Source organism: Loxodonta africana, chromosome 1 (assembly GCF_030014295.1).
Source record: "Loxodonta africana isolate mLoxAfr1 chromosome 1, mLoxAfr1.hap2, whole genome shotgun sequence".
NCBI lineage: Eukaryota > Metazoa > Chordata > Mammalia > Proboscidea > Elephantidae > Loxodonta > Loxodonta africana.
Window position 1 is genome coordinate 82,799,351 of NC_087342.1, and position 11,154 is coordinate 82,810,504.

At 37.5% G+C, this 11,154-nt stretch overlaps 1 non-coding gene across 1 annotated transcript; it reads right to left on the reverse strand.

The window, feature by feature from the left end:
- Positions 1 to 9,123: 9,123 nt before the first annotated feature.
- On the reverse strand, positions 9,124 to 9,195 carry TRNAP-AGG (transfer RNA proline (anticodon AGG)). The gene has a single exon. It is a non-coding gene; the product is annotated as a tRNA-Pro (tRNA).
- Between the last annotated feature and the right edge of the window lie 1,959 nt (positions 9,196 to 11,154).

Genomic DNA, 11,154 nt, shown 5'->3' on the forward strand with positions numbered 1-11,154 from the left:
GAGAGACTGACTTAATTTGTAAACTTTCACTTAAAGCACAATAAAAATTATTTTTAAAAATTAAAAAAAAATTTCTAAAACCTTTTAGGTAACTTAGTGATGTTGAATTAAGTTAATAGATACTTGTCATAATTTAAGCTTATATACTTTTGCTTTTTATAACACAAGAGAAAGGATGTATATATGTGTGTGTGTGTGTGTGTGCATGCGTGTATTTGGGTCAGCTAATGCTTAAGTTCATTTTTGCCATTTAAAGGGATGTACTATCAGAGATATACAACAAGGACAACTTTTAAGAAGTTTATTAAAAAGAAATTTATTTGATATGGTCAAAAGTTTTATCTGTCTGGCTGAAGTTTAATGGTTTAATTGTTGAGTTTTTAGGAGCTTTTAAAGCATATAAAACAAAGAGTTAGTCTTCTCGCTGTTAAAATAAAATTTTCATTGATTTCTGAGTTAAACAGTTTATTAGTGTAATCTGCCTCTAAAACAAAGCTTCTGTCTCTCATTAGAATAAGATTCCTGAGTCAGAGAACAAGCTACGTGGCTTTAACAAAAAAAAAAAAAAAAGAGCGAAGGTTTTTATTTTGAGATCTTTGGCTAAATAGCTTTATTGTTTCACTTATGATAAACTCCTGACCAGTCTGAAACTTCATGGAAAGCCACAAAATTTTTATAAGGTAAAAGTGCTAAAAAGGTTTATTTAACATGTTACAAATTACATAGAAAGTGTTGTTAAAATCAAGAGAACTGCTGATTCTTTGTCTTTGGGTTAAAATTTATATGTATTTCCTTTTGTATTTTTGCCTAATATTAGACAACAAATGCATAATATTATGTCATAATTTTATTATTATTTCTTAATTTCTAACTTTGTTCAAACTTTATTTTTTAAACCTAGCATCATCACAGCCTATAGTTTTACTGGAGAATTCAAATCATTTACCTATGAAGTTATTTTTTTATTACTATTCCGGTATTTAAAGACCTGATAATCTTGATATATTCTCAGTATAACCTGACTATATGGTTTTATGTCTCAAGATTATTATGTGTTACATCTGAAGTTCCTTAAAAATACAGTTAATGGCTATATTTAGAGAAATTTTTTCTCTGAAGTTTTTTTTTTTAACTGCTTTGGCCTTTACACTATGCTTGTAATTAATTTCCATCAAGGTTTTCACTATTAAGAGTTATGTTTATAAATTAATCATGGCCATATTAAGTTTTGTCATCTGCAGATAAGTTTTCACTTTGCTGACTTTCTGAAAGCATTTGACCAGAATATTTCAACAAAAACGACAGATTATATTGAGCTCGTAAAAAAGACTGTAACTAGACTCAATCAAGATTTGCAGAACTCTAATAAGCTGATGGTTTTGTAGACTGTGGGCGATCCAGAATCACTTGCAAGAGAAGTTAACTACATAACACTGAATAAACAAAACGATACTACGGGTTTTATGTGAGAATATTTCTGATGTTTTAAGGTCTTTCTTTCTGGAAATAATACTTTACGGTCCTACTTTCTGCATATGAGAAACCATTTTCCTCTTTTCTCCTAAATTATCTAACTAAAGGGTTTAGTTATTTTAACTCTTGAATTAGAAGTTCCTGTTGGTAAACTTAACAAAGTTGTTAGCTATCATAACCAGAAAAGTGTCTGAAATTTGAGCTATGATGTCACAAATTAGAATAGCATTAGATTTTCTATTAGCTCTCTCAAGGGAGTTTGTGCCTTAATAGATAAATGTTGCTGTATTTATATTACAACACAATCACAGGATTTGCAGAATGTGGTTGCTACAGAGGCACAAGAAAAACAGTTACCGATGCTGCTTGTGCATAAATGAACACCTCATGAGATTTGTTTCTGCGGTTCAAAGACCTTAGGATCACGGTTTCACTGATCATTTCAGACAATTGGCCTAGTGTTAGTGTTTCTGTTCTACCTCCTGATTTGCTGTATGGTGCCTGGGATCTTAAAAACCAGATGGTGCCCAATTACCATTTATTGAACATTTTTGATCAAAGATTCTATAACAACATCATGAACCAAAGGAGGGAACCATGAAAGACTGTATATAATTCTCCTGGAATCCAGATTTCTGGCTTTCATAGAGGTTGGGGTAATCTATGTAGGCCATCGCCTTTGGGTGTCCTTCTGAACCTCGAGCCTTGAGAAAAAAACTGATTCCTGAAGCCACTTTGAGTCAAACAATTGTCCAGATAAACTAGTAAGACCATTTTGCTCTGGGCTTTGTGCTTTTTTTTTTTTTTGAAGAATTCAGTCTGTTTTGAGAAACTGACTCCAAAGATCAGTAAATAGAATTATGTTTAGGGTAAATCAGTAATCGATTTAATCAGTCTTCAAGGCAATGTTGTATGAAATACCTGTCTAATGCTTGTAATCAAACTCTTACCCTCTTGTTGTACAGAAAATTATGTAACTTAAAGAAATCAGGTTCTCAGAGGACATCAACCTCATGGCTCAGACTCCATTTTGTCTTAGATTCCACTCCTGCTTCTAAGTGACCCATGACTGTTAATAAGTAAACCAAGGAAAGGCAGCTTGCCCTCAGGGAAAGCACTTAGTATGTTTTAGACAGATTAACTGGAGACCTCCAATAGGAGAACTCCATCCTGTATTATCTTGCTAACAATATATTCTTTAATAGAAACTTGTTTGTCACATTTAAATTTTTCTATACCTTCTGTTTTCTCTAGACAAACTTTGAGTGCCCTTTATAGATACATGTTTTTGTGTGGTGGATGCAACTATATTAATTTAGATGATTCCTTTCTAACTAATTGAGAATTTACATGGGCAATCTCTTATTAGATTCCTGGTGAATGTGTGGGCAATACACTTTGGGATCTTTAGGATTATCTTTAGATATTCATAGTAAATACTAGAAAGGTAATGTTAATTTGTCATCCTTTGCAAAATGAGAGTCAGAAGAAAGCCCATTGGCCCAACACTCAGGGTATGGTTGGTAAATTTAATTCCTACTTGTGGTATATTTAAATTGGAGAAATCTTCAAGAAACTTATCAATCGCTATGGGACAAATAACAGACAAATTTGCTCATGGGATGGAAACACAACAATGATCTCTGCCCTCATTAAGCCAAGGTGACATGAGGTAACAAAATAGCCTTAGATTTTTATTTATTGATCCAAGAAAGTGTAATATGTGCTATAACAAATACCTCTTGTTGCATTTAGATAAATAACACAGGAGAAGAACAAGATATACAAATAGAATTGGATAGCAAGCTACTTGGTTACATACTATAACACCCTTACAAACACCAGATTTATTTGCCCCACTACAAGTAATATTCTCATTCTACATCTTGATAGTATTAGGCATAATAAAACTTATCATCTATTGCCTTACACGCCTAAAAGGCAAAAGAAGGCCTCAGACTAAAATGTTGATATACACTGAGTTTGCTCACTTTGGCAATGTGATTGATGAGAACATCGCTCTTAGGATCCTGGTGAAGAACCAGATGGTATTTGGTGGAAAACCAGCATCGTGAGTTTAAAGAACCTGCCATGGTTTCCATCTAGGAGCTCGACTAAGTTCAGGTATTGATCATTGATGTGTTATCTCCAATCTCCAATCAAAAGGAGGGAATGATTTAGGAAATAATATTGGAATCATTATTCCCTGTCCTTGCAAATAGAGAGTGTGACCCAGCTGGAGCTGGGCTCCCAGGAGCTCACAAGGACTCACAAGGACACATCAATTGGGCCCTGAGATAAAGACAATAGATAGAATAATCTTGGAAAATATCTTTTAGGGAAACTTTCACTTAAGCAAGAACACAAAACACTTCCACTCATTAGTGAATAGAAATTTGTTGGACCAGTGAAGGCCCTCCTGACTGCTGTTACTGAAACCTGTACAAATGATCATTAAGAAAGGCAATTCAAAATGTAGGATAACAGTTTCTAGCCAATCTGTGAAAAGGTGAAGCTTTCAATGGTTTTGGCCATTTGTAATGTTAATATATACTGATGACTCTGAAACCTTCCTTGGACTCTGGACAGACATAGCTGCAGCAGCATCCTTGTCCGTTTTCCCATTCTTGCTTACTATGCAATATTTCCTTGAAATTGGGCAGACATTAGCTCAGGCAGCATGTTGGTCCGCTTCTCAACTTTTGTCCTTTTGAATGTATGCTGAATAAAACTTTCTTTTTGCTTTACTAAACTTCGTGATGTTTTTCCCCTTCAACAACAGAAAAACCTTTCCCTACTTCTTCACACGTGCCTATCTCCTTTTGATATTAACCGAGGTTTCCAGTAAATGTTTTTTTTTTTTTTCCAGTAAATGTTTTAATTAAAGACTTAAAATAAGGAGGAAAATGGATTGAGGAAATATAGGAAAACTGATATTATGGAATATCAATTGGGAATATGTTGATTTTACCTATTTCTTCTACTTTCGTTTTAGGAAGTCTTCTAATTTCCTTACAATCTTCGTTCCCTTGTGCAGCATCTAAGTCACTCGCTTTTCTAAAAAGACTCAGAATCTGCAGCTGTGCATTCCTCTGTTTTGACCGAGCACTGGTTGAGAAATCGGTGGACATATGATGAGCTTCTCTGTTTCCGCTTGTCCGCGGGGACCTTCCCCCACCCCTTTTTCTTTCTGTCTCTTTAATAGCAGTACGAATGGAAGCCAAGAACCACCTGTTAATGTGCGCGCTTTTGATTCGGATGATTCAAGCGATTCCGTTAGAATCCGGTTCTTCGTTTCTCCCCTTTCTGAACCTCTTCTTTCCTTTGTCACAGTCACCTTAGGGGATGTAGAGGTTCACAGCCTATGAATCGACGAGCATTCGAGGCAAGCCACGGGGTTGTTTTTGCTTTCTATGTATTCAGAATGGCATGGAAAATACTAGGAGAACTAAATCTGTGTGCCTTAAAAAAAAAAAAAAAGAAAGAGGTAGCAGTTGAGTGGATTCCGACTCATAGTAACACTATAGGACATGACAGAATTGCCATCATAGTGTTTCCAAGAACCTGCCATTGGCCTTCTGCTTAGTAGCCGAGTTAACTACTCCACTATCCCACGGCTCCACACCTTAAACAATGGGTTTAACAGTGTTGGGCCAGAGAAAAACTCCACAGATGCCAGGGATCGAACCTTGGACCTCGTATATGCAAAGCATGTGCTCTACCACTGAGCTACATCCCGCACTCTGGGAGACTTTTTTAAAAAGTTACCTACACTTAGCTCTATTACAAATCCTAAAGCCTTGGAATATAATTCTTACATTAAAAAAAGAATAATAAGTATGTACATGAAAACAAATCTTCTAAAGCCCGGGAGTGCAAGGGACCTTTAGATCTTCAGGCTAAGGTTCTCTCAACTGAGCTATTTCTGCCGATTTGGGGCATGATTTTTAGATATACCTTCAAAGTATTATTTACCCATTTCATTTACAAAACTCTTCCCACCTCCAAGACTAGAGGGGGCGTAGCTGGGTATTTCCTTTCCTGCATGTGAAAGGCTAGATTGGGCTATGATTGGATATATCTCTTCTTCCGCACGGGTTATGATCTGGTAAAATCCTTATTGGTTAGGCTCTGATAAAATAGTTTCCCTTGAGGGCAGAGCTGCCTCATAGGGATTCCCCGATAAGACAGGGCACAATTTCCCCTATAGCGTCTCCACGGCTGTAATCTTTACAGAGACAAAGAGAGAAGAGCAAAATAACTCAAATCAAGCAGAAGGAAGGAAACAGTAAAAATAAGAACAGAAATAAATTAAATTGAAAAATAAACAAATGGAGAAAAACAATGAAATAGTAAGTTGGCTCTTTGAAAAGATGAATAAAATTAAGAAACCTCTAGCAAGACTAACAAAAGCAAACTAACCAAGAAAAAAAAAAAAGGAGGAAAACACAAAGTATCAGAATGAGGAATGAAACCAGGATATCACTATAGGCTCTACACACAAAAGAATAATAAGCCAATACTACAAACAATGCTACACACATAAATTTCACAACTTAGTGGAAATGGACCAGTTCCTCAAAAAAACTCAAACTGCCACTACTTACCCAGTGTGAATATGTATTTTGAATAGCACTGTATTAAGGATATTTGATTTAGTAATTTTAAAACTCCTCCAACCAGAAAAAGAATCACCAGGATCAGAAAGATTCATTAGAATACTCCAACAAATATTTAAAGATTTAACAAAAACTATGCACAATCATTTCCAGAAAATAGAAGAGGAGGGAATACTTCCTAGTTCATTTTATGAAGCCAATATTACTCTCCCCACATGCAGCTCTCAATTTTTCCTACTGTTTTCTTAAACTGCTTGGAGAGAGCAAGTGGATAAGGGGAAAAAAAGAGCTAACACATCAAATGACTACATTACCTCTGCTGATAAAATCCATCCTGAAGCAAATAAGTAACCCACCCCAGGCACAAAAACAACCCGAGGCCAATCAGACTTGGAAGCCAGGCTGTCTCTCTCCTGAGTACCTCCTATGGATATTTTCTTAGAAAAGAAAATTGAGAAGGATATCAAAGATGGGAGTGCTGGGAGCAAGAGTCTAATTCTGTGTCTTCCTAAAGATGCTTTGACTCAACAGGAATACATACAGAGATAGAGACAGTTTTGAAACCATAAACCATTAGAAAGTTACCAGCAGTAGACCGGAAATTCGTAGAAGTTTGCTGGTCACACAAATAAGATGTGATAAGATTGACCCTGAAGGAACAGAGGCAGTGGCTGTTCTTTGCAAAGAAAGCATTCAGCATACTCATGATCTACTCACCTTTTATTTGTAGTAGTCCCCCACTAAGGACGGTGTCCGAAGTCAATTCATATGTGAGTCGAATATCTTTTTTTTTTCATTATTTTTGCCTTTTATTATCTATATTTTTCTAAATTTGTTCTTTATTTTCCGGGGTTTGCATGAGAATATAACATAAGTAAAAAAGAAAAGATTAAAAAAAGAATCTTTTCTTTTTTTAACATTGTATGTAGGACATATTACTAACAACAAAATGCAAAAAAAAAAAGGCGGTGGTAAGTGCGGTTCGTTGCAACTCAAATACCGCCCTTGTCGTGAACTACCTGGATCCATTTTCCATTTTGACAGAAAAAAAAAACTTTCCTTGGCATCTCCTGTCTGGAGGGGGGATGGGAGGGTAGAGAGGGTTGGAAGCTGGCAAAATTGTCACGAAAGGAGGGAGTGGAAGGGCTGACTCATTAGGGGGAGAGCAAGTGGGAGTATGGAGTAAGGTGTATATAAGCTTATATGTGACAGACTGACTTGATTTGTAAACGTTCACTTGAAGCTCAATAAAAAAAAAAAAAAAAACTTCCCCTGCTTCTTCACATGGGCCCGCCTCTTTCTGATGTTAACTGAGGTTTCCAGTAAATGTTTTATTTAAAGATTGAAAATAGGGACGAAAATAGAGTGCGTGAGAAATACAAGAAAACTGATATTATGGAATATCAATTGGAGATGTGATGATTGATTATTTCTTCTACTTTCGTGTTAGAAAAGCTTCTAATTTCCTGACGGTCTTCGTTACATTACCCAACCTCCAAGCCACTCGCTCGTCTAAAAAGACTCTGGATCTACAGCCGTCCATCTCTCATTTTTAGACTGAGCACCGGTAGAGAAATCGATTGGCATTAAGGTAGGCTTCTCTGCTTTTGCTCCGTCCTTTGGCCCAGAAAACACAATGCACTAAAGAAAACTGTCCGCAGGACCCTTCCCTCATCTCCTTTTCTGTCTTTCAGTCTCTTTAATAATAGTACAAATGGGAGCCGAGGTGAACCACCTTTTAATGTGCACGCTTTTATTTCGGGTGTTTCAAGTGATTCCGCTGGGAACCGTTCCTTCATTTCTCCCCTTTCCGAAATTCTTCCTTCCGTTGTCACAGTATCCTTAGACGATGTAGAGGCTCACAGCATATGAATGGACGAATGTTCAAGGCAATCCACAGGGTTATGTTTTTAATTTCTATGTGTGCACGAATGGTATGGAAAATATTAGAACTAAATCTGTATGCCTTCGAAAGAAAAAAAAAGTTGCAGTCGAGTGGATTCCGACTCATGGTGGCACTAATAGGACACGACGAAACTACCCCATAATGTTTCCAAGAGCCTGCTGGTGGCTTTTTGCTTAGCAGCTCAGTTCCTAACTGCTGTATTATCCCAGGGAACCGTGGTGGTGTAGTGGCTAAGTGCTATGGTTCCTATCCAACAGATCAGCAGTTCGAACTCACCAGGTGCTCCTTGGAAGCTCTATGCGGTAGTTCTACTCTGTCCTATAGGATCGCTATAGGATTCGACTACGAGTCGGAATCGACTCGACGGCACTGGGTTTGATTTGATTTTTTACTATCCCAAGGCTTCATACCTCAAAAGAAGTTTAAATTCTGTTACATCTGAGCAAGATTCTGGAGATGTCAGGGATCGAACCCAGAGGCTCAAACATGCAGAGCATGCGCTCTACCACTGAGCGGCACGCTCACCCAGGAAGCACTTTTTTAAGATTAACTACAGTTTTTTTTTGTTTTTTTTTTTTACCTCTATTACAATCCTAAACTCTTGTGAGACAACTCTTACATGAAGGAAAGGATGATAATAATCATGCAAATGAAAACAAAACTGCCGAAACCCGGGATCCCAAGGACCCTTAGATCTTCAGGCTAAGGCTTTCTCAACTGAGCTATTTCTGCTGCTCTGAGGCATGATTTTTAGATATGCCTTCCAAGTACTTTTTTAGCCTTTTCATTGACAAAAGTCTCCCTCACCTCAAGGTTAGAGGGGCTTAGCTGGGTATTTCCCTTCCTGCAAGTGAAAAGCTAGAGTGGGCTGCGATTGGGTATATCTCTTCTTCCACACGGGTTAAAAAAACACGGGTTAGGATCTGATAAAATCTTTGTTGGTTAAAAATAAAAAGCCGTAAAGAAACCCACTGCGGTCGAGGCGATTCCGACTCACAGCGACCCTATAGGACACAGTAGAACTGCCCGATAGAGTCTCCAAGGAGCGCCTGGAGGATTCGAACTGCCGACCTCTTGGTTAGCAGCTGTAGCACTTAACTACTACGATACCAGAGTTTCCAAAACGGGCTCGTCCGGGATTTGAACCCGGGACCTCTCGCACCCTAAGCGAGAATCATACCCCTAGACCAACGAGCCGCACGGGTTTTATTCCTTGGGCTCCGATAAAGTAGTTTCCCTTGAGGGCAGGGCGTTGTGAAGCACAGAGCACTATTTTAAAATGGTTACTTTTCCCTCTCCCTTTGCAGAAAGAACCACGGGATTTTTCTGTGAACGTTAGTGAGTATGTGGTGCTCCTCCTCAAGATAAAACTCACAAAAGTGTGAGGCGCCCCTTAAAGCTAGGCCCCTGGATGTTTTTCCCTCTTAAGCGAATCTACTCTCAGTCTCCAGCAATAAATAAATCAGCTCTGATGCCAGCTGCAGTGGTCATTTCTACACATAATAAGCAGTGATTCTATGTATCAATCAGTCTGTTTATTTCTCATTTTCAGGTTGTTGGTTTGCCCTGTGATCTCAATTCTCTGATGTATAAAAGCTGTTAATTTTGGAACTTTTTTCTTGTCTTGAGGATGGGAGAGATGATTTCCAAGTTCTTTACATGCCAGACTAGAAACCAGAAGTCATTAATTTTTAATCGATTGCTAGTTAATGTTTTGGATACATCAGTTTAATAAAGTATATTGTTACAATTAAATTCACATACTTATTTTTACTTGTTTAATGTGGCTCCTGGAAAATTGAAAATGGCATAAGTGTCTCTCATTTATGGCTTGCATTATATTTCTGTTAGACAGCACTGGATAGAGAAAATGGTACCTGAATAAGGTGTCATCCTGGGAGAACCCGTAGGCAGAGAGGATGGAGTAGGACCTACCAACATTTATGTTTCATATCTCACATGGACATGGAAATGTGGTCATATGCATGATCTCCTTCAATCTTTACAGCATCCATTTTTACACAGTAGTCATTGGCCTCATTTTTAAGATATTGAATGGGGGCTATTCACAATTCGGTAGTTGCCCCATGTCTCCCACCTCAATAGAATGTAAAGGAATCCTTGCCTATTCAGGCGATAGAACACTCTATGATACTCTGTCCAATCAAGTATTTCTTAAAGAAATAAAATGCCATCGTCTGAGCTGAGATGAGCTGTATGACCTAAAGGACAAAGTATCTGGTCCCCAATTTCTATACAGTCAACGTCCCTATCCTAATGTTGCTTCTCTTTTTTTACCGATTTTCCTTTTGCAACTTGATGCAGTTCTGAGTTTGGAGCACTGTAGGTTATTTTCTCCTGACAGTGTCCAGGAGTTTCCAGTGGAAAACAGACACCGTGAAACCAAAACATGGTGAAAATAAGAAAAAAAAAAAATCAAAAAGACAAAAAAAAAAAAAACTGGTAGAGAATGTCAAGAAACCGGTTGATGTTAGAGTGGGAAATAGGGAATGTTCATACATGAGCCTTGATGACTTCACTGCTGTTTGCTCTCATTGTTCAGAATTCTAGGTTCCCTCTTAAATGTTCAGCAGAATTTTTCATATAGAAATGTTTATTTTTGTTCTTTCCTCAAACAGAAATAATTTGAGATTTAGAAATTTCAAACAGAGGTGTAAGGCTGTAGGGATGTTTTATCAGGAAGAAAATTCAAGATGTTCTTAAAATTGTTTAAAGGTTCAATGATGTTCAACATGTTTCCTTATTCCAGCAATTTAATAATGGAGTGGACTCAAGATGCAAACCCAGGTTTTTTTATCACAAAATTTTTCTCGCATACACCAGGCCCACATATGTAAACGTACAGTGATTCTTTTTCTACAGGACTTTTAAACATTTAGTGCGATTAAAAACATCCCTTCTCCCCCACCTTCCCATACATAACGTGAAAGCAGGAAAGAATTGTAAGTGTAACCAAAATGCATTTCCCTTAAGTCGATACCGACTCATAGTGACTCTATAGGACAGGGTAGAACTATCTCATAGGGTTTCCCCTATAAGGCAGGATACAATTGCCCCTATAAAATCTCCATGGCTGTAATCTTTATGGAACCTGATTGACATCTCTTTCTCCCTGGGAGCAGCTGCTGGGTTCAA